Source organism: Lactuca serriola, chromosome 2 (genome assembly GCF_051521515.1).
Source record: "Lactuca serriola cultivar US96UC23 chromosome 2, Lser_US96UC23_V15, whole genome shotgun sequence".
Classification (NCBI taxonomy): Eukaryota; Viridiplantae; Streptophyta; class Magnoliopsida; order Asterales; family Asteraceae; genus Lactuca; species Lactuca serriola.
This window is the reverse complement of record NC_136409.1, coordinates 50,274,229-50,299,904: the sequence shown is the minus strand read 5'-3', so window position 1 is coordinate 50,299,904 and position 25,676 is coordinate 50,274,229.

Here is a 25,676-nt window from a genome sequence, read left to right as displayed (position 1 = left end):
TCAATGACGAAGAAAAAGGCAGACCAACGACATCAACTTTGTTGTAGAACCTATGTGAGAGTAGAAGAGATGTTGGATCTGTCTACTACAAACGACTTCCTGCTTCCTTTTGTCACACCTTCTCCCCCCTTTTGTTTTCTCTTCTTTTGTTGTGTTTTATCTTTTTAGAAGATATAATTGCAACATTAATTTCCTCGACTTTTATCTATATTCAAATTTTGATATGTTTTTTTAGTGATTATTATAACTCAATCGAATATATATCATTTTTAGGGTTAATTATCAATTTGTTTTAATAACGTCTTAACCACTTATTTAAATCTAACTATATTTATCATTAACAAAATCATAATTATAAAGACATTTACAACAAATACACAAACATTCTTCATCTTTTTTTTTTCCTTTTCTTAGGTTTATCATTTTTAGAATATAAAATTACAAAATATTGTTTATCTTTGTTAGAATATAAAATTATAAAATATCCCCTAAACTATATTAGTAATTCTTACCAAGACTTGCAATATCTTTTATTAACGATCATAATACAACTTACGATTTACAATTATTAATATTATTTTTTTAATCCGTGGTTTCCACGTGTTTTAACCTAGTTATCTTATTATCTTTTATTTTGGATTTGTTTTTGTGCTACCCCTTACAAAATTTTCTGGTTCCGCGACTGGCAGTTAGTATTCCCATTTTAATATAACCGTTAATACTCAGGGCGAGATACGTATGTATAGATCTATACGGGGTGACACCATCGCCTGCGGTTGCTAGCCACAACCTCGACGGATCAATCGAAGCGTCGTAAAGGGGTTATACTAGTCACATAGCTCGGGTATAAAACTCACTACAGGCATTAATCAGACTCTTTATGTAGAAACCACGGATTCGGTTTCTTTTTTTATCAAGCCTTCTGAGTAAGGATTTACTCATTACTTCTCTAGAAACCACGTATTCAGTTTCTTTGTTTATCAAACGTTTTGAGTATGGATTTACTCATGATTTCTCTGTTATCAAACATTTTAAGTGTGAATTTACTTATGGTTAATCTCTTTATCAAGCATTTTAAGTATGGATTTACTTATGGTTTCTCTTTATCAAACATTTGAAGTATGGATTTACTTATGGTTTATCTCTTTAACAAACATTTCAAGTATGGATATACTTATGATTTATCTGTTTATCAAACATGGTTTTAACTACAAAAGGAATTCTCTTTAGACTTTTAATGTATCATTACTACGGTTAGCAGAAAACTTGTAACTCCCACCAACCTTGTGTTGACTCTCAAGTTACATGTATTCTTAGGAGATCATTGAACAAGTTTTAGCAGAAGAAACATTCATGGATTTCGGGCGACCTAGTTTTATCTAGCTTTTGTTTTATCGGCCTATCTGTTAAGTCAATCTATGAACTTATTATTATTATTGTATGAACCATGTATTTGAACCTTAAAGGGGGATATAACTACTGTGATGTTATGTTTGTAACTTGTGATGTATATTCAGTTTGCTTGTGATCTATGCAGCTATCGCGGTCTAAAATCTTATAGCGGTCACTTACCATGATTTAAAATAGCAGTTGTCGCGGTGGGATAGGGGTGGGATTGCGGTTTATATATATATATATATATATATATATATATATATATATATATATATATATATATATATATATATATAGAGAGAGAGAGAGAGAGAGAGAGCGAGATAGGTTCAGGTGTTCAAAGTAATTATTGTGTGATTGTATGCATATATGTGGGCCAATCAAAATTAAATAATTAATTAAATAAATAAGGGTAATTTAGTAATTTGTTTAGAAACTTCCAAAAATAATCCCTATATTCTAGAGTCGTTCCCCTCTTTATCTAAAAATCAAATTTTGGCTGATCTACAAAATCGGAATAGACTACAAAATCAATCTTGAGTTCTACAAAAATCGATTGTCATCGCCATCTCCGATCACCATCAACAATTAGACATCGACGTCATCTGCCTGCCATGTTTACTCTGTCGCTCGTCGCTCCCTTCCGATGTCCACACCTCCGACCGATCCCATCCGGTGAAATTGAAGTTTATTCGAGTTTTACCGGTTGCCATCACCACAACTTTATATATAAACTTTTTTTTATTCCTTTTTCGAAATCGATCAACCATGAAGACTCAGTTGGATTCATGTTCATTTTTCTTTGTGTTTCACTGTTGTGAAAAACCACCACCGAGGGGTTGTGGTGTTGCTGCTGTTGTTCATCGAACACCTCCAATAACCACTTTTTCCTCACCATTCTTACCAATCAGCAACAACTCAAACCACATGTCATCTATAGCAATCTCCACCACTCCCTTTTCACTGTTATTGGTAATTCTGGAGAGACCTCGAGGCAGCAGTCACCTAGCATCGATTACATGTAAGCTTCATCTAACCTATCAATTTTGCAAGATTATTGGTATTTCTAGTTTTTTTTTCTTTCATTCTTTGTGTAGCAATCCTTGTTTGCCAACTGTTCGCTGAAATGGATGAAAGAATTTTTTTGTCCATTTCCGATGAGATCCATCTTTCTGTGTATGATTAATATATTTGTCGATTTTCGGGAGAATATTTACGGTATCCACATTTCTGTGTATGATTCATATATTTTTCCATCAACTTATGAAACTACTTTCTAGTAATCCCTTAAAGGTTTGTGTATTTTATATAATTCAAATTCTATCGGAATGGAATCACGAATTCAAATTCTATCGGAATGGAAACAATAATTCTAATTCTGTTGGAATGGAATATGAATATTTTCTCATTGATTATACATGTTCTACAATTTTTGGTTATTGGTTTTGGTGCAATTAACTAGTCTGCATATTTTTCCAAAGGAATATAGTTTTTTATTTATCATTTGCTAATGCGTTATTGGATTCTAAACTACAATTGGATTTGCTTTCACAGAAGTTGATGCTTAAAGAACGGACAACAAAATTGAAAGTGTTTCTTAGCAACATTATTCTTTTAGAATGAATTATTGTATTTATTAGATTTTGATGTTTTATTCCCGATTTGAAAGTCTTTTAGTTTTATTCTTTAATAATAAATGTAATTCTTATAAATTGTTACATGTATTCTATAATAATTAATGTAATTTTTATTTTAATTCTTCAATTGATGGTTCGAAAATTTTGTTGTTCTACAAGAAATTTTTAAAGTCATGATCAAGAAATATGTTCAAGAATATTTTTATTATTTTATGGTTTAAGGATATTTTTATTTTTGAACATACTCAAACATATTTTGTCAGAATATCCGAATTAAAACCTTATAATTCGTAAAATAGGATTTTTAAAATTAATAGAATCTATTATCCCTTAAAATATGCAAATTTCATTTAATAAATATATATTAACTGACTAGAATACCCTTCTAGTTAAATTAGATGATATTTTTCAATTATATTTAATTCAATAATATGTAGTCATCACGTTCTTAAAATAAGTAAAATGATTAACCCACAATCATTCACATATTCACACAATAATTTGTTAGAATATATTAACCTAAGCCTTTCTCTCTCTCTCTCTCTCTCTCTCTATATATATATATATATATATATATATATATATATATATATATATATATATATATATAATCACAAAAAGTAACATGTTTGCAAGTTAAAACTATAACTAGTTGCACAAAAAGAGTTACAAATTAAATGCATAACTGAGGTTTGATTATAATTAGAAATTAGATGCATTATCCGAGGTTTATTTTCAAATTAACTGAGTTTTTATATTTGTGTCTATTCCAACTTGTTTCCATTTGGTTTCTTCCGAGTTCTGATTATGTCACAACGTTAAGAAAGGAGATTAGGATTATAATATTACAAGTGGTGGGCTAATCCATATCAAAGTACTTATTTTTCTTTATAAATCTGTATAAAATGGCCAAAAAATCAAATAGCGGGAAAAACTGGGATACGAGTATTGAAATATCGGTGAAATAGCGGCCGATATCGGCTGATATCGATGATAATCTCGGCTCCGATATTTCAGAATGCTATTTGAAACAAGGATTTTGCAAACACTCGCGAAACGCTATCTTACCGAGATCTTGGCGCTATTAACTGCATAGCTTGTGATTCATGAACTAAGCCGCACAACCCGGCATATTCTGTCGGCCGGGGTGTGACAGGAAGTTAGTATAGTTCATTTATACTTATTACGACCTTACACACTAAAGGTCATAAAAGTATGTTGTATTTCCATTCACCTTGTATGGCGTTATGTTGTTATAACTCGATAATCATTTATCGATCATCTATTTTGTTACATATGTATTGTAGTGTTAAATGTACCGATGTACATATAGTTCAAAGTTTGAAAGGGGAATGTACTTTCATTGAAGATTTTTCTAATATATCATAATAAGGGTTTATGTCATTTTTGGTCACTTAACTTTTGGTTTTGTGCTCATTTGGTCACTTAACTTTTTTTAAGTTTTAAAAGGTTATCAAACTTTTGGCTTTGTGCTCATTTAATCACTTAACTTTTGTTTTGGTCACATTTAGTCACCTAACTTTTAAAATTGTGCTCATCTAGTCACTAAACTTTATTTTTTTTTTTTTTTTTTTTAAGTTTAGTGACTAAATGAACACAATTTTAAAAGTTAGGTGACTAAATGAACACAAACTTAAAGTTAGGTGAGTAATGTGACTAAACCAAAAGTTAAGTGACTAAATGAGCAAAAAGTCAAAAGTTTGATTACCTTTTAAAACTTACAAATAGTTAAGTGACCAAATGAGCACAAAACTAAACGTTAAGTGATTAAAAACGACCTAAACCCGTCATAATAATTGTGTGCGATATATTATTTTTACCTTAACTATGGTTGACTTTCGCAAAATTGATGGGTGTCACACTTGGTAAGTAGAGGTTGTGGTGAGTGGTAACTAGGGTTTTGTGAAATGGTGGGTTGTGAAACAAATGCCGGAGAGGCTAAAATATTTTTCATTATATATATTAATTTTTATAGTGACATATAAAATACACACTATAAACATAATATAGTGTCACTATAAACTTTGTAGTGACCAGGGTTGGCCCTGAGGAGGTGTCGGGTGTAAGAACGTACATAGCCTGCGTCATTTATATCGCAAATTCGTCGCTAATCTGTCACTTATACGTTAGTAATCCGTTGCAATTGTTTCAAACATCCGTCGCTATTCGTTGTTAATCTGTCGATATACATCACTATCATTCGATAATCCGAAATCTTAGGGGTCCATTTTTTACTATTCGCACATAACGTTCAAAGTCAAGGGACCATAATGACATGTTTACTCAAGAAAGTGTGGGAGGAGTGAGTGTGGTAATACGAAAGAGCAAAATATTGCTCACTAAAACCTCCTATGAAGGTAGTAATTAGAGTGTTAATTGGTGTATGATGTATTTTTTTACATGTTTTCTCTGATGAGCTCCTCTATATAATGGGCAAAGCACAATTATTTATTTGGGCAGAAAAAGTTGATGCCTTAGTCGTTTCGAGTCCAAAATACGATACTAACTGAGTGTGGATCCGACCCGTTGGTGAGAGTCTCACTACACATGCTTTTGCCAAGGTGGAACTCGGCCAACCAACGTAGGTACATGACTAATTATAAATAATCTAATATAAGTACTTTTATTATTGTGAATATTAATAACAAGAACATGATGATTTGTTAATTATGCAATTTGCCTTTAATATACCATGTTAGACTCTTATGATCATAAATTCTCACATATACTTTTTGGTTTCTACTGATTTTATTATTCATCAATCATCATACTCCGGGCTAAATATCTAAAATGTCGACAAACAAATTGTTGACAGTTCATTACAGTTTCAAATGCATATAATAGTATAATCTTCCAAACAAAAAAAGGGTGTTTTGGTGTATAGACAACTCAAAGTTGGTATCGATGTATTGACGTGAAACGGATTATATGAATCTTTTATGCCGTAATGTAAGATCCCACACCAAACTTTATTCCTAGACACATGAAAAAGTAACTTCGAATACCGTTACTACACCGATTGTATTTTAGTTTTATAACTATACATCAATCATATATCTAAAATGCATGTAAAACCCTTGTATCAACCCTTATATCATTCGATCACCCATACTCTAAAATATGTCACAAAATGACAATACTACTCAAAGAAATCTTGCGAACTTACGATATTACTTTTTCAATGGTCCGATGCTCTTAAGACTAATATCCTTTTTGTGTCTTTTTTTTTTTAATAATTTTACGTTCAGAAAAATTTACATTCACAACGAAGGTTTTTTTAATGGTTTTTCAATTTCTTTTTGGTTGTAATAGTAATATTTTCAATCAAGTGTTTAAGATAAATATCACCTACATATATAATAAAATCTTTACAAAAATATGTTTGGCTCTCTATGTTCAAGTCTTTAGCAAAACTTTTTATGCAAAATGTTCTTTGGTTGTCTTAAAAAAAAAAAACAAAAAAACTCGCTTCCTCCAATATAAGACTTATTTGTGATGTACTTAGTTTGGCTTACATGTCAAAGGAAATGTACAATTAACAGACTTCACGGTTTTAATATTCCGGAAAACAACATTATTTTTCTAGAGAACAGTAACTTGGCCAATTTACCCAGCCTTTTTTCTTTGAGTAAAGTGTTATTTTTTGATATTCTATAAAGGGGTTTCGAATGAAGGGCTTCTTATACTTTATAGAATATATATTTTATTCTAGTGATAGTAAAACTAAAATTAAAGAATTAAGCTGCAAAGGAATGGACTGAATGGGTCAAGCGCCAAACTGTATTTAGACGTATACAAATTTGTAAAATCATTTTGTTCCAACAAGAATATGTGACCATTGTAGTGATGTAGCTTTAATAATCATATTTTAATTTATTAATTATTTATAAAATTCAAACATCAATAGAAATTGCTTACGAGACAGTCAGTCAGGGACACATGACATATTGACATTAATTATACATTTGTCCTCCTACATAATGCCGCCTTTACTATAAATGATTATTAACTAGTGACGAATTTTTTTTGAAAAGTGTTGTATGCTTTTGACTAGTATCATATAAATTGATAAATATGGAAATTTGGTCATATAAATATCATTATTGAAATTACCCATGCAATTGTCCTCATAATCCCGTAAGATGATTTAGATTCAGGCCTAAATATAATATTTAATTTTCTTTGATGACATTATTATTTACCTTATATATGTTGGTGAACATTTTTTAAAATTTTGGTATGCTCCGATCTTGTCCTATAAGGTTATAAGTTATTTCCTCTGAACCGATGGTGGAGGATATGTATAATTCCCTTATTTTGATTCCTAACATTTTCTTTTTTTCGCATCAGCACCATCTCACCGGTTAGTCAGACATTATTCTTATATGGTCAATTATAGCAAGATCTACAAGTATCAAAACAAGATTGTACACAAATGTTAATGAGTGACACGATGGCCATGATGGGATACTCTTTTGGTGATTGCAACATTTATAGTTTTTTTACTGTACTGAAAAATAAATGTTGTTAATTTGGGGTACCTAAATTCCACATGGGACATCCTTTCGTGTCCTGAAGGGAATAACATGCTGTAAGATTCTAAAATTTTCAATAAATTTTAAAATTTTAAAATAACATAAATCATCAACTTAATATATTTTATTAAAAAAATGAAATATCAAACATAAGATGATTTCAATTTCCAAACATTATTAGTTATAATTCTAATTTTATGTAAACATAAATAATTCAATATCAATTTCAAAAACCCGCCTCGAGCCAGTGTATACCGTCACACCCTACCATCATGTGTAAATGAAACAATATTTTTAAAGGGAAAAAAGATAAATACAAAGCTTAGTAAATTTCACAAACACACAATATCATATCATATAATCCTTACCCCTATACACACACAGATACAAACGGTATCAACACACAACCACGTATGCATGTCAAATAATGAATTAGTAACATACATACTTCTACCGGGACACATTGGCTAGGCCAGATCCCTATGCTCAGTACATCGAGCAATTGGGACACATTGGCTAAGTCCAATCCCTCCCATTAGGACACACTGGCCAAACTCGATCCCCCTTGGTCAGTTCGTCGAGCCCTTGGGACACATTGGCTACGCCCGATCCCCACTCGGATGCGCCGAGTACTACCATGCATAGTCCTCAATACGTGAGGAAACTATATTATCACTAGAATCTAACACCGCCTAGTGCTACCCACATAAACAACACTTAGCACACACAAACTAACGTAAAGAAAATACAATACAACACCGTGTAATGAGAAAACTCACCTCCAAAAGCAATGCAATCTCCAAAGCAACCCGAGACTCACTCATTTATTCTTGTCCTTCACATTTCCTAAATGATAATGATTTAAGTTAAATTTAGTTACTTATTTTCCCTAATTATAAAAATAGACTAAGGGGTTAAATTTCAGCTTTCTACATAAAATTGGGGTCTGTTCGGGACCTATTTTTCCCACCTTAAACTCCATATTTTTTAAAACTATATCACATGCAGATAGATTAAGCTCTTAGCTTTAAAATTAGTATCCGCACACCTCCATATGATTTTTTTTCTACCATTTATGGACAATTTTACAAATCTGCTTTGCATAGCAGTTCATTCCGGACCAGTTTGGGTAAATGGCTAATATTACCCTAATTAGAGGCATATCTGGTTTCCCGTCAAAACTAATGAAATAAAGTAGACTCAATATCATAACATTGTGCACTGATTTCGATCAAAACCAACTTCCCTTGTATCAGTTATGATTTTTACAAAAATAGGACAGAACAGTGAACTTTGCAAAAAAAAAAAAAAAAAAAGGTTTTCATGCGTTTTCGAGTACTAGAAGTGGGAGGAAGATGATTACTTACCAAGAACTTGAACCTTGATCCGCCATAATTACTTTCTCCTTCTTACATCCATCGATCAACCCCTTTTCTCTTCCTTCTTCTTGATGACGACGACTCACACCCATACACAACAATGAGGCAACTACAGATAGGGTATGAACCCTCAAATGGGCTGCCAATTTTTGTGGGCTTCAAGGCCCCCTTGACCCTATTATGCAACTTAAATATATTCCACTTTATCCCCTTTAACTGCTAGCAGAAAATTCAATTAACCCTTAGTGCTAGATTTTGACATTTATTTGTTTCTTCTTCTATTATTTGACTTTAAACCCCACAACTTCTCTTTATCCTAATCAGTATGATTTTCTTAACATCATATTATTATTTATTTGAACCCAAATTTATATTTCAGAACTCCATAAATCATTTTCTCTAATATTTATTGATTTTATACCTAAAACAGAAAACGAGGCATTACAACTCTCCCCCGCTTGAATATGGCTTCGTACTCGAAGCCTCCTTCAGCAAACAAAGTTGGATAATGTGCTTGTATCTCCGCTTTCGACTCCAAGGTCCACTCAGAACCCTTCCGATGCTGACACTTAACCATTAATAGCAAAATCTCTTTGTTTCGTAGAGCCTTTGTTTTTCTCTCAAGGAAGACAATTAGCTTCCCAACATAAATAGGTTATTCATCGATCTGGAAATCCTCCAATGGAACCACCGTTGTCTCATCCACCCAACACTTCTGAAGCTCAAACACCTGGGAATTGTTGTGTACCAATCTCCAACTCATCTGAAAATTAGAGTAATATGTTATTTTCCCTACTCGAGAAATTACCTTTGTACAAACCTATGTATCAAGGCCCTAACTTTTCCCTCTTACAAAACCACATCACCCCTTTCCAAAGTGAGACGTTCAATAAAACATTATCTCTTAGCGTAAATTCCAAATTGGATCACCTCTTGTCGGCATAGCTCTTCTACTAACTTTGTGCGGTAACCAACAACACTTGCACCATATGAATCAACTTGTTCATTTTTAAGAAAAATATATGTACTCCTTATTACTCGCTGACCGTTCTCTCCTCAACAATTAGGTATTTCACACTCCCTACCATACAACAGTTCAAATGGATGTATGCCAATGCTAGAGTGGAAATTATTTTTGTAGGAAAACTCTGCTAGTGGAAGATACCAATCCAATTACACCCAAGTTCAATTGCATAATTAGCTCAAAGCATATCGTAGAGAATCATAATCGTACACTCCCTCTAACCGTCATTCTGCGGTTGGAAAGTTGTATCCCACCAACTATGTGTTGGATAATGTGTCTAAGTCCATAACTATTTCTGGTATGTACTTGACCTGGTTTGGCAAGGTCCATTTGGGTTGCATGGCATCATGCATTTGGATAAACTAAAATGAGTGAAATAACACTTATGGTTTATTAATATATTAAAAGTTCTAATATATTGATAATATTATTTAATTAGTATTGATCAATAATTAATTTAGAATTAATTAAGTGATCAAAACGCGACTAATTGAATATATGGGTTGTTTGTGTAAATCACTTATACTTGTATAGTGGGCTAATGCTCCATGGATTATCAAGTTGGGCTAAAACCCATAGGATGCTCCATGGTGGTTATAGAACCCATGGGTCATGGAAATGAAAGGTCATGACAATTAGGTTTTACATGGTGTAACCCTAATTGTAACACACTATATAAAGACCCTTATGTTCACCAAAATCGAGACTTAAGCAACAAAGAAGAGGGCTAGCTGATTTCAAGAAGTGTGACATTTCTCTCAAAGTTTATTCCAAGTATATTTGGTGTTCTGTGAGACATTTGAGGCATCACACTTGGGGTGCTAGCCTCTCAAGGTTTTCAAAGAATCCAAACTACTACAAGGTATTTCTCTAGCTAACTTTTATATTGAAAAGTTCCCGATGTATGCTAGATAGGATTATGAACCTTGGAAATCAATTTTGCATGTATCTTAGTCAAACATAGATCCAAGGTTTCTAGGGTTGCACGAACACCTAAGGAGTGTTAGAATGCTCAAAACCCTACAGATGTATCAGAGCCTGTTTTTTTTTTTTTTTTTTTTTTTTTTTTTTTTTTTATGATACTTGATGCAAAATAGCTGAAAAAGTCAAATTTCTTGCTGTCTGCACAGGAGACTCGCCGAGTCCATGGGGGGACTCGACGAGTCCAAGCGCATCTACAACCAACTCGGCGAGTTAGTTCATGCACTCGACGAGTTGGCCAGGAAGAATGCAAATTTTCGATTTTTGCTGTTGGAAATGAACTAGAAACATTACCCTAAACTGTTTTGGAGTTATAAAACTTGTTTTAGATGCTGTAATGATTGTTCTAATCCATTTACAATGTCTAATATCAAAATTCCATGTTTATATGTGTTGATATGTTCTTGAAATGTTGATATGAATATTCTTGTTCTTATGAGTTCTTGCAAGATCATAGAAATTATGTGCTATTGATTGGTAGTTAATTCATGATCATGATGTGTTTTAATGGAGTCCATAACTTGTCCTCAAGTTATGGATAACCAAAAGTCACTTTGTAATAAATCAATTAAAAGAACACATAAGTTACAAAAAATTGAAGAGTCTTCATTTTTAATAAACAATAAGTCATAAGTTATGAATTGAAAAGTTTTGTAAAGTTACAAAACTTGCCCTCAAATTTTGGAACATGTAAAGTCATCTAGTAAACTTTAGTTCCAACCCCTAGAATATTAAAAATTAAAATTCAACCCTTATACTTTATAATATTATAAGTTAATAATATATATATATATATATGTATAATATCAAGTCGTTTATATATATATATATATATATATATATATATATATATGTATAATATCAAGTCGTTTTACCGTTAGTAGACCTCATTCACGAAGCCGGTCTATAAGGGGGGGGGGGGGGTGTAACGCCTGGGTTTCAGGGCTAAGCATTTTTGTCAATGTAATAGTCTAGGTCAAATCTTGTAACTCTTTTTGAAGTAATAAAGATGAAATATTTGAGTATTATGTGAATTATGTGTGTTTATGTGTTTATTATCTAATTATAAATGTATAATTAATAAAGAATAAAAATGAGCGTCAAAAGTAAAGTGTGAAATAAGCCCGATATCTCCACGTAAAGTTGTAGAATATGTCTCAGGGTTTCTGTGCATATAAGGAACGCCGAAATCCGAGTTATAACGAAGAAGTTATGACCCGTCGAAGTTTCGCGACAGAACCGACACGATACCGGAGAGCGTAAATAGTGAATTTACGATAGAGCGAGAGTTAGCCTTAGTAATCTAAACGAAAGTCGTAGAATATGTTAAACTAAGAAAATCGATAAAAAGAACGCCCAAATCTGACTTCGTATGAAGAAGTTATGATTTTTCGAAGTTTCGGATTAGCAGTGTACAGCCCGAAATTCGAATATTAGATTGAGCGATTTTTAGCCGACACGACCTGAACGAGAATCGAAGATCTCGTTGAGAGTAGCGTAACGAGAAAAAGATGGGCGAAAACGGATGTCGGATGAAGAAGTTATGAGGATTTAACGGACCAATCCTGTCCCGGCCCGTTGATAATATAAAATTTAAAATTGAGCCAAAATTAGCTGACGGAGTCTAAAAGAAAGTTGTAGAGTACGTTCCCACCTTCGCGTGGATATAAAGAATGTCAAAAATGGAGTTCGTATGAGAAAGTTACGAATTTTTAAAGTTGAAGCATGAATCTACGAAGTCTGTTGCGAGGTTGAGGACGTGGCTGCATCTGGGCCGCCCATCGCTGATGAAGGAACGCGCTTCGGATCTTGAAACGTCGCCCTTCGCATATGCCCTACGTCCGAAGTCTATACGCCCCGTGTACCCTCGCCCTGATCTACTCCGAGTGTTAGACAGCTGGAAGCTCGCTGGCACTCTTATCCGATGGCTACGCCCCGCGTAGGTCCGAGGTACGCCCAGCGTACCGAGGCCTCGCAAGGCTATAAAAGGGGGCAGATGGTTCTTCATTTTTCACACCTTTTTCACTTCTCTCTCTAACTTCTTTCTCTCTCTAAGTGCTATAAACCCCCCTAATCCCTAGTTAAGCCCCTTAGCACCCTAGGGAAGCCCCGAGGCTCCCGGAGTCCCGAGAAAAAGGAGTTTTTCGGTTTCGAAACGCTGCTCCAATTAAGTCCCGGTTTTCGATAAAATTCGCTGTAAGTGTGCTACGCTTACGCAATTTTTAATATAGCTTTCAAATAATTATAGGAATGTTATTAGGTCCTTAAAATAATTATTTGAGTTATTATTATGAGTTATATCGAGTATTTTTAACACTTAATAATACTCAGACTAATTAATTTGTCGCGGTTATCGTTAAACTAAACCCTAGTGGTATCGATACTAGGTTTTATCGAAGGAATATCGTTTTGAGAGCATCGAAGCGCTGTCCGAGTGCTGAGTCACCACCGAATCAGGTGAGTGCATACTTACTTTCAACTTACACATAGATATGAAGTATTTTATATAAATTACGTGCTATGTGTGCATATTATCTGAATACTTGCTATCTATGCCGGATGAACATTGTTATACATGTTTTCAATGATTTAAACTGTATATGTATTTTATATCTACAAAAATGTTGGGGTAAAACATGGGTAGATGTAATAGGTGATGTGTGATAAAATGATGAGAGGCCTCGATGTTGATGTTGTTGATTCTGTCATCTAGCGGAGTATGGATGACGACCACGGACTCTTCTAGACAGTCCAGTGGAACACTAGCAGGCTCGCAACCTGTAGGTGTTTGTGAACGATGTGTTCACCGGTGTACTCCATCCCCCACATGGTTGCCTTTAGGACATTTATTGCTGAGGAATCCCCTTAGCAGTAGTGTCCGTCCCGATGATGATCCTTAGGCTAGGTCCCTTATGATAGGTGTTTAGGGACGTAAAGTGAGGATAACGGGAACGGGTAGTCGGGTTATTGTTGGTTGATGAAATTAATAAACTTATTTATTGTGGGTTGAAAACCCTATGTGCTCACCAGGCTCCCAAGCCCGACCCACTTAGTTTTATGTATTACAGGTAGTGGCGCTTGAGCATAGATATGATGTTTGGACGAGAGATTACGGATATAGGCCTGTAGATATGAAATAATGTAGTAAGGCTTATATTGTACTGTTTATGCTTTTGATCTGTACGAACATGACATCCCGAGTCTTTTAATGAAATACATTTCTATGGAAATGCTTTGGATAAATCTTTATCATATTTTGTATTGGGACAAATTCTGCAACACTTTCATTTAAAAATGTTACTCTGATTTTTAAACAAAGCATAAACAAACCGGTCTTTTCTGGCCATGATTTTGGGGATGTCACAGGGGGTATAAGGTTCCTTCCTATAAATTGGCAGATTAATGGGTGTCCACCCTCACCCACCGCTTCCTTGATCGGTGGAGGGTCGTTTGCTAAATGGGTAGGACAATGACTTAAAAAATTCTCATTAAAAGTATAATGATTATTATAAAGTAACTAAATGCTTTTATAAATTCTCAATCTTAGTTACTTTAGGAAAATGTGAATAAGGTGCTAACCCATGAAATTACACTTTGCACTTTGATTAAGTCGTTAGTGGAGCGTGTGTGGTTAACCGGCACACTAACTTGGACTAAACAAGGTAGGCAAAGGGTGACTTAAGGTTTTTCATAGGTCGATGGAGCGCGTGTGGTTAACCGGCATATCAATTGAGTGAAAAAACATTAAGGGTACCAAGTAATTTGCATGGTAACTTCATACCTTGTTTGTGATCCTCGGCATACCAGTCACAAAACATGAAAGGCACACTCGAGATTGAAACATGCCGTTGAAAAGTTTAATGAATCTCAAAAGAATCTAGAAGTTTCTAAAACAAACCAATTAAAACCTAATAATTTATATTTCGTTTTTCATGGTGGAAATTGGTGAATCGTCATTCACCTACCTTTCAAATATGTTATAGCTTAGATTACGACATCCCTCTTCTAAGTTATGATATATTGTGATTGGATCCTAGCCTTAATATTAAATTTGGGTGTTTTATTAAGGACTATCCTATTATCTAAACTAAACTTGTTTTATTCTTTTCAGATGTCAACTAACAATGTTGCTTCTAGCTCAAACCCTACCGACTCCTTCTCTCTCATGAACCTTTGTGGGAGAGTCATCTTTCATGGATCCAAATTTATGGATTGGATCAGGAACATCAGGATGGTCACTCGGTATGAGGAAAAGGAATATGTCCTCGACAAGGAGCTTAAGGTACCCGAGTCGTCTGCCTCTCCTGGGGAGGTCACTGAATATGAGGCATATGAAAGTGATGCTACCAAAGTGGCATGCATCATGTTGGCTGCTATGACAGTCGAGCTCCAAAAAGTCCTATGAGGACTACTATCCTTTTGAGATGCACCAGGATTTGATGGACCGCTACCATCAAAGTGCTCGTCAAGAGCGATATGAAATCATCTCCTCCAAGATAAAAACCCGAATAAAGGATAGTGAACCCATCACAGGCCACTTATAGAAAATGCAAAGGTATGTGGACCGTTTGATGAAGCTAAATGTGAACTTCCCTGAGGAATTAGCAATAGATATCATTTTGCACTCCTTACCATCGTGTTATGATCAATTCTATAGGACATACCACATGAACAAGGAGGAAGTTATCATCAGCAAGCTTCAAGGACTCCTTAAGACCGCTGAAACAAGTCTTAAAGGTAAGTTGGTTGTTACCACTTCTACTCCTACTCTAAACTCCGCCCCTGTCCTGGCAGTCAGGAAAGGTAGAGGGAAAAAGAGGAAGAGCCCTTCGAAGGGTACCAAGGGTAAGACCCTTGATGGCTCCTCTTTAAGTGGAACCAAGAAAGGTTTCATCACTCCTTCTTTTGATCCAAAAGAGGCTGAATGCTTCTATTGCCATGAAAAGTCGTATTGGAAGCGGAACTGCCCAAAGTACCAGCAAGACATAAAGGATGGGAAAGTGAAACCCACCCATGCAGGTATTTACAAAATATTGTCTAATAACTCACCCTATTCTAACTCTTGGGTCCTTGATACAGGATGTGGAATTCACATATGTTCTGATTTGCAGGGACTAAGAAGAAGTAAGAATGTGGAGCATGGTAAGATAAACTTGATCATGGGGAATAGGAAAGCTTTGCCTGTCACCAAGATTGGAATTTATTCTTTGTTTCTAAGTAGTGAGTTTACTTTAGATTTGAATAAATGTTGTTACTCGCCTGAAATGGCAAGAAATATTATTTCCTTTCATGCTTTGTACAAACAAGGGTTTACCTTTTCTTTTTATAATGAAATTGGTGGAATAAATGCTTTCTTTAATAATGGTCTTTATTTAAAAGCATTACCTTGTGATGGTGTGTATGAAGCTGTGTCTGTTGTAGATAACCTAGGAAATAATGTGTTGTGTATTGATTCTTCTAATAATAATAACTTGGATAAAGCATCATTATGGCATTGTCGTCTTGGACATGTAAGCAAGAAACGCATAGGGAAACTCCAAAAGGATGGAGTCTTGGAGTCATTTGACCTAAAGTCAGATGATAGTTGTGAATCATGCTTACTTAGAAAAATGACAAAGTAACCCTTTATAAGTTCTTGTGCACGGGGTGAAGGTTTGTTGGATCTAGTGCACACAGATGTGTGTGGACCCTTCAAAACTGCCACAAGGGATGCTAATCGTTATTATGTGACTTTTGCGGATGATTATAGTAGATATGGTTATGTCTACTTAATCAAGCATAAGTCAGAGACTTTTGAAAGGTTTAAAGAGTTTAAACAAGAAGTCGAGAATCAATTGGGCAGGAACATTACGATGTTTCGATCCGATCGTGGTGGTGAGTATCTTAGTACATAGTTCCTCGATTATCTTAAGGAATGTGGGATGGTCTCATGATTGACACCTCCCAAGACACCACAGTTGAATGGTGTAGCTGAGAGGCGTAATCGAACCTTGTTGGATATGTTTTCTTCCAAGTGGGAGACTGTTGGATAAGGTGTCTGAGTCCATAACTATTTCTGGTATGTACTTGACCCGGTTTGGCATGGTCCATACAACAGTTCAAATGGATGCATGCCAATGCTAGAGTGGAAATTATTTTTGTATGAAAACTCTGCTAGTGGAAGATACCAATCCAATTACACCCAAGTTCAATTGCATAATTAGCTCAAAGCATATCGTAGAGAATCAGAATCATACACTCCCTCTAACTGTCAATCTGCGGTTGGAAAGTTGTATCCCACCGACTATGTGTTGGATAATGTGTCTAAGTCCATAACTATTTCTGGTATGTACTTGACCTGGTTTGGCAAGGTCCATTTGGGTTGCATGGCATCATGCATTTGGATAAACTAAAATGAGTGAAATAACACTTATGGTTTATTAATATATTATAAGTTCTAATATATTGATAATATTATTTAATTAGTATTGATCGAGAATTAATTTACAATTAATTAAGTGATCAAAAGGTGACTAATTAAATATATGGGTTGATTGTGTAAATCACTTATACTTGTATAGTGGGCTAATGCTCCATGGATTATCAAGTTGGGCTAAAACCCATAGGATGCTCCATGGTGGTTATAGAACCCATAGGTCATGGAAATGAAATGTCATGACAATTAGGGTTTACATGGTGTAACCCTAATTGTAACACACTATATAAAGACCCTTATGTTCACCAAAATCGAGACTTAAGCAAGAAAGACGAGGACTAGCCAATTTCAAGAAGTGTGATATTTCTCTCAAAGTTTATTCCGAGTGTATTTGGTGTTGTGTGAGACATTCGAGGCATCACACTTGAGGTGGTAGGCTCTCAAGGTTTTCAAGGAATCCAAACTACTGCAAGGTATTTCCCTAGCTAACTTTTATATTGAAAAGTTCCCCATGTATGCTAGATAGGATTTTGAACCTTGGAAATCAATTTTGCATGTTTCTTATTCAAACATAGATCCAAGGTTTCTAGGGTTGCATGAACACCTTAGGAGTGTTATAATGCTCAAAACCCTACAATATGTACCCACCTCCTCCTAAAACCTTTCACAAAACTGGGATGTGAATTGAGTGTCCCAATCTGAGACACATTATCTCTCTAGAGATATCAACCAAGACATAGAGTCTCTTAGTTTGATTAATTATATTCTTGAAGTCACAAAAGATATCTAGTTTATCCCTAAATAGAAGGACTCAACCTAGTTTTTCAATAAATTCATTTATCCAATCATATTTGATTACAACTTCTAAAGCAATGTTCAAAATATTTAAAGGTTGTAAACTTATTCTTCTTCCTTGTGGATATGTTTTAATATTTCTAAACCTTACAAAATGATCTTTGGTGGGCTAAAATGGTTTTAGTTTTTTTTTTTTTTTTTTTTTAAATTATAAAATTCTTTTGTTGTTAATTACATCTGTCACACCCCCGTCCACCGGCAGAAACGCTGAGGTGTACGACCTAAACCAGTGATCACAGTTACTGAACATACATTGAACAATACAAATATAATCTTTTATTATTACCAAAATATAAATTACATTGACAATAAATATTGCTAAATCAAGACACACAACCAACAATATGGGGTTTACAAATGTATAATAAAAATATCGGAGTGTAACACCTAGAATCCAGAAGACCTGGAAAGGAAAGAAAACCCTAAGTCAAAGGGATCGACTCGTCGAGTCTAAGGAGGAACTCGACGAGTCAGAGCGGGTTTCGTGTCGCGGATTAAGTGACCAAATCGGCGAGTCGGCAAGTGGACTCGGCGAGTCTGGTCTGGGTTTGGAAACTCTAATGCCGGGACTTGGTGCCCTCTTTAAGCATCCTATTCTCCTCCTTAGGGTTTTATTTGTGGCCTCTCTAGTCCAGAACTCGAAACCCTAGTCACCTAACTCCATTGTTGAGCTAGTTTTTGCCTTGTGAGTGAATTCAAGCTTGGAGAAGGAAGAAGGACCTTGGTGGTGCAAGAAGATGCTATAGATCCAAAGTTGGGGTAGCATTACAGATCATTTGAAGGTATAAAAGTTTATACCTTGGATGTTAATCATCTAGATTCCCTTTCTAGCTTGTATTTTCCCACTTTTGGGCCATTTCCAAGGCCAATCTGAGTATTGAGCCTTTGAGGACAAAAAGGACTTCAGATTTGGGCATTTCTGAGCTTGAGGAGCTCTAAGTGGGTAGCTTTATCAAGCTATGGATCCATTTCATGTACTAGATATTCATTTTAGCTTGGATTAGGAGTTTTTGCTCCATAGCACCTTGCATGCATGTAAAGTTAGCAACTTTACATGCAATGCTAGCTGAGTATGGATGGGGTTCCATATCTCGATATTAGCAAAGCAGGGGCGAGGTCCATGATAGGAAGGATGTGAGTCTGGCCGAGGGCCCGTATCTCACTACTAGTAGGAATGTGACGAGGCTCCACTACTTCAGTAGTAGACCAGGGGCGGGGCCAAAGTTAGGCGAGACCTTAGAGCAGGGTATGGTTAGGAAATGTTTCAGTATGTTACTGAATCGTATGTATGTGTATGGCGGGCGAGGCCCGGAGTTAGGCGGGGCCTAAAGGAAACAGATCTATATTCCGGGCGGCGCTCGATGTCAGGTGGGATCTGATGCCAGGCAGGGCCTAATGACGGACGAGGTCCGATGGCAGGCGAGGCCCAATGCAGTGGGCGGGGGACTAGTATGTGGTTATGTGCTCAAAATTATGTATGGCATGTATGAATCAGTAGATATGTCTGGTGTGTTCTAGGTTGGGGAACTCACTATGCTTCGTGCTTACGGTTTTCAGTTTTGGTTTCAGGTATTTCCGATAGCGGAATGAAGAGCTCGGAATGATCGCATGGAACACACCTAGAAGTTTAGCCTGGGATGTTTACTATGATAAAATGAGTAAGTGTTTTGGAAAAGATACTGTGACATCCCCAAAATCACGGCCAGAAAAGACCGGTTTGTTTATGCTTTGTAAAAATCAGAGTACTTCATTTTATAAAAGTGTTGTGGAATTTGTTCCCACAAAAACATGGTAAATACGTTATTAAAACATTTTCGAAGAAACGTATTTATTTCATTTTAAAACGTTTGGGTTGTCATCGTTAATACAGAAACATAAGCATAAACAGAACTTACAATTGTTTACACTAGTGATCTACATCTCTTTAAATCTCTCAGTGTAAAGTGACTTCATATCAACACCAGTGATATAAATAAACTGAGTGGTCAGGTTGGGAAACCTGGTGAGTACATAGGGTTTTCAACCCACAATAATATAATTATTATGTTAAACAATCAAACAATCCACCCAATTACCCATCCCCATTATCTTCTTTACGCTTTAGGATTTAACCTAAGAGTCATCTATCATGCGTTCGTTTATTCTGAAGTCCCTTACTTTCAGGGTTATAGGACTGGCACTAAGTCTACTCATCGGGTACTAAATCCATAGCTACCAGTGTTCATCTAATAGGTACTAAGTCCATAGCTACCAATTCCTAACAGGTACTAAATCCATAGCTACCAACGTCTAACAGGTACTAAGTCCATAGCTACCGGTGTTTGTCCAATAGGCACTAAGTCTATAGCTGCCAACGTATACTCTCATCATCTTATATCTCTCACCGTTCATCTACCCATGTCATACCCAACATATTCGTATAAAATACGTATATAGTTTAAATTATTTAAAACCTGTATAAAACGTTCATCCAGCATAGACAACAAGTATTCAGATAATATGTACACATAGCACATAGTTTATATAAAATACTTCATATCTATGTGTAAGATGAAAGGGACTATGCACTCACCTGAGTAGGTGGTGACTCAGCACTCGAACAGCGCTGCGATACTCTCAAAACGATTTTCCTTCGATAAAACCTAGTAACAATACCACTAGTGTTTAGTCTAACGATAACCGCGATTAATTAATAGTCTAGCTATTATTATTATTCTTATATAAGTGTTAAACGATACTTATATAACCCATAATAATAGCCCAAGTACTTATTATAAGGTCCTAATAACATTACTATATTAAAACGTAAGCTAAACTAAAGATAGGTTAGGCGTAGCTCACTTAAAGCGGGTTTTCTCGAAAACCGGGCTTCGCTGGAGCAGCGTTCCCGAGTTGAAAGACTCTTTTTCTCGGGACTCCGGGAGCCTCGGGGCTTCCTTCGGGTGCTAGGGGGTTTTCCTAGACTTTAGGGGGCTTAGGGAGGCTTAGAGAGAGATTCTATAGAGAGAAATAGAAGTTGGAAGGTGTGAGAAATGAGGATGCCCCGACACCCTTTTTATAGGCTGGAAAAGCCAAAAACTTGTCGATTTGGCCTCAAACTCGTCGAGTTCCAGGCCAGGTGTCACCATCTGGTGGCTACCCTTGGGGAGGAAGCAACGGCTAGGATTGCGCCACGTCACCCGATTTCGCATAGCAGCCTCCCGACTTAGAAAAATCATAACTCTCGAATACGAGCTCCGTTTTTGACGTTCTTTATATCCACGTGTAGTTAAAATCAAGATCTACAACTTTCATTTAGACGCCGTCGGCTAATTCTCGACCAATCTCAAATTTAACAGTAGGAGGCGTTTAGACTGTTAAATGACCGCGAAGAATTCGTCACTCCTTCATACAAACTCCGTTTTCGTCCATCTTTTTACCGTTGAGTTCCTATTAATGAGATCTTCAACTCTCATTTAGGTCGCATAAGCCAAAAACCACTCGAACTAAAATTCGAGTTTCGGGCTGTACACTACTAAGCCGAATATTAGAAAAATCATAACTTCCTCATACGAAGTCAGATTTGGGCGTTCTTTTTATCAACGCGCTTATTTTAACATATTCTACAACTTTCATTTAGATTGCTAAGGCTAAATCTCGCTCTATCGTAAATTCACTATTTACGCTTCCCGGTGCCGTGACGGTTTTGCCGTAAAACTTCGACGGGCCATAACTTCTTCGTTATAACTTGGATTTCGGCGTTCTTTATATGTACGGAAACCTTAAGACATATTCCACAACTTGGTTAAGATTATTTATTCTAAATAATCTTTTCTCGAAAATTCGATTTCGACCCTTATTTCCTCTAAATTGACTAGCCCGGATTTGCGGGCGTCATAATTATCTCCCCCTTAGGATGATTACGTCCCGGAATCATCAATGAAACAGGGTCGTATAATGACTCCATACGTCATCTCTTCATCCTAGGTAATAAGTATAACTTCTACATTCCTTCAAGTCTATCTCTCAGACTTATTGACTGTATGTAGTACTCGATCGTGGACCTGCTCTCTACCTCAGGCTACACTCCCAATTATGACCTTCAAGTCACAATCTCGATCCTTAATGGATACGAACTTGAGATGATTTCTTTTATTACTACTATGGATTGATGTGTCATATTCTAATGACCTATAATCATATGTTGCAACATTTATTCTTAGGTCTCTTAGAGTTAAATTCTAAAACAGACTATGCTTTCCTTCATGTTCTAATGTGATATAATCACACTTTAACATTTGGCATTTCTAGCTACCAGCTTCTTTAACAACGAGTGCGATATTTCTATTGATCGCTTTGATTTCAATTGTTTGGTTTAAGTTGGACGCTACATCGATCTTGATTTTCTAAACCACATAGCATACTCAACGTAGTCGGACTCAATTCGATATGACCGCTAGGGTCGGAACATCAACACTCTTCTTAGTCATTACCGAAATGATGGTAACGACACACTTGAATAAAACGAATTCAATTACTAGCTTTTTGGTAACCTTGTGACTTTCCCTGATCCAAGTGTGAGTCCTGTGCTTCCGGTAGTATAGGCCTCTACTACCATTCACACCTACTCATACTCGTCCCAATTATTGTCTCACAGTTTCCCAAGTCACCATGCAACAAATCACACAATCATTCAACACATCAGATAACAAAACGAAGGTTTTATATTATTTCTTGAAACGATTACATAGGTGTTCAAGTTCACCCTAGACTATGCCTCTACTAGGCTACTTCATACGAAACTATAGCTACTACATAATCCGATCTTCGGGTAAGAAGTCCTCATTCTTGATTCCTCGCATGGTTCCCTGCTTCGTCAAGGATCATGTGAAATGCCCTTGGCCATGGTGGCATTTCTAGTCTTACTGCTTTATTCTTCCTTGGGCAGTCTCTGGACATGTGCCCCTTGCCTCCACATCCGTAGCATACTTTATCATTATGTGTGCAGTCCTTGGAATAGTGACCAGTCCTCCCACACTTGTAACAAGTCACTTCTTCGTTGCACTTCCCACCATGCTTCTTCTTGCATTTATCACACCATCTCGCTTCACCTCCATCTCCTCCTCCAAGCTTTGAGAATTTTCTTTCCTTGTTGGACCTTGAAGATCCTTCAAACTTCCGCTTCTCTCCTGCCTTATCTTTTTCTACACCCTTTTCTCTTATCTGGGCCTCTACGTTCTTAGCTGCCCTAACAGCTGTTTTCAAGGTAGTTGCTATTTTGACCATTGGGCCAAAGTCAGTGGGCAATCCGTTAGCAAACCTATCAATCTTGGAGAGTTCAGTAGGCACCAAGTAGGGGAATAGCTTCATCCTCTCAGTGAATGCAGTGGCATACTCATCAACACTCATCTTTCCTTTCTTCAGGTTCTGAAACTCGTTGTTTAGGTCTATCAGATCTATCTCTGAGCAGTACTGCATTTTCAACTGTTCCAAGAACTCCTCCCATGACATCCTTATGGCTTCTCCTCGTGGAATCGTATCTGCCAATAGCTTCCACCAGCTCAAGACTCCAGTTTTCAGTTGTCTTACGGCGAAGACGGTCCTCTGTTTCTCGCTACAGTCGCAGCTCTCAAACACCATTTCCATCTCGGAGATCCAATCCATAATCTCAACCGGCTTTGGGCTTCCTGAGAGACTTGGTGGTTTCGCACCCAAGAAATTCTTGTACATCCGCCCATCCTTGTTGTCTCTCCCTTCTGGGCCATCCCTTTGCTCACCTTGAGTCCCTACTTGACTCACTTGGCGGCTGTAGTTCCCTTCCTCAGATTGCTCGGGAATTGGTTCCGTCGGTTCAACATGTACGGTAGGTTCGTCCCTATTCAACATCCGTCTCATTTCTTCCCTTTGTTCAACCAACATAGCCCGAATCATGGCTTGAACTCCAGCCATGGTGACTGGCTCAGGCGCAACTTCTTCTACAACAGGTATTTGCTGAACCACTGGGGGTTGTTTTCTGTTCCCATTTGCGTTTACGTTTCCGCTACGGGTTCTTCCCATCTTGATCTATACACCGAATAAGGTGAATCTAGATCTTAATTTATGATTGATGTCTTAAATCATCCTTATCAACCCGAAATGTTTATATGCTAGTTCTAATATCATAGTTAAACGCTTAGAATCCTAAACACATAAGGTTTCCAGATCCGGTCGGCAACAGACCATAGATCCGAACAAATAACAACATATCATGCACAAAACATTTATCACATAAAAGCAATTTAGGCATCATACCTAAAATAAGCTAGTGCTCACACCTCACAATCATCGCTTAGCATTCTAAGTTTAAGTCTAGAAATAAATCGATATTCCTAGTTCGCTTAAACTAATGCCCTGATACCAACTGTGACATCCCCAAAATCACGGCCAGAAAAGACCGGTTTGTTTATGCTTTGTAAAAATCAGAGTACTTCATTTTATAAAAGTGTTGCGGAATTTGTTCCCAGAAAAAAATGGTAAATACGTTATTAAAACATTTTCGAAGAAACATATTTATTTCATTTTAAAACGTTTGGGATGTCATCGTTAATACAGAAACATAAGCATAAACAGAACTTACAATTGTTTACACTAGTGATCTACATCTCTTTAAATCTCTTAGTGTAAAGTGACTTCATATCAATAACAGTGATATAAATAAACTGAGTGGTCAGGTTGGGAAACCTGGTGAGTACATAGGGTTTTGAACCCACAATAATATAATTATTATGTTAAACAATCAAACAATCCACCGAATTACTCATCCCCATTATCTTCTTTACTCTTTAGGATTTAACCTAAGAGTCATCTATCATGCCTTCGTTTATTCCAAAGTCCCTTACTTTCAGGGTTATAGGACTGGCACTAAATCCATAGCTGCCAATGTTCGTTCGTAAAGCACTAATTCCATAGCTGCTATAGTCTACTCATCGGGTACTAAATCCATAGCTACCAGTGTTCATCTAATAGGTACTAAGTCCATAGCTACCAATTCCTAACAGGTACTAAATCCATAGCTACCAACGTCTAACAGGTACTAAGTCCATAGCTACCGGTGTTTGTCCAATAGGCACTAAGTCTATAGCTGCCAACGTATACTCTCATCATCTTATATCTCTCATCGTTCATCTACCCATGTCATACCCAACATATTCGTATAAAATATGTGTACAGTTTAAATTATTTAAAACCTGTATAAAACGTTCATCCAACATAGACAGCAAGTATTCAGATAATATGTACACATAGCACGTAGTTTATATAAAATACTTCATATCTATGTGTAAGATGAAAGGGACTATGCAATCACCTGAGTAGGCGGTGACTCAGCACTCGAACAGCGCTTCGATACTCTAAAAACGATTTACCTTCGATAAAACCTAGTACCAATACCACTAGGGTTTAGTCTAACGATAACCG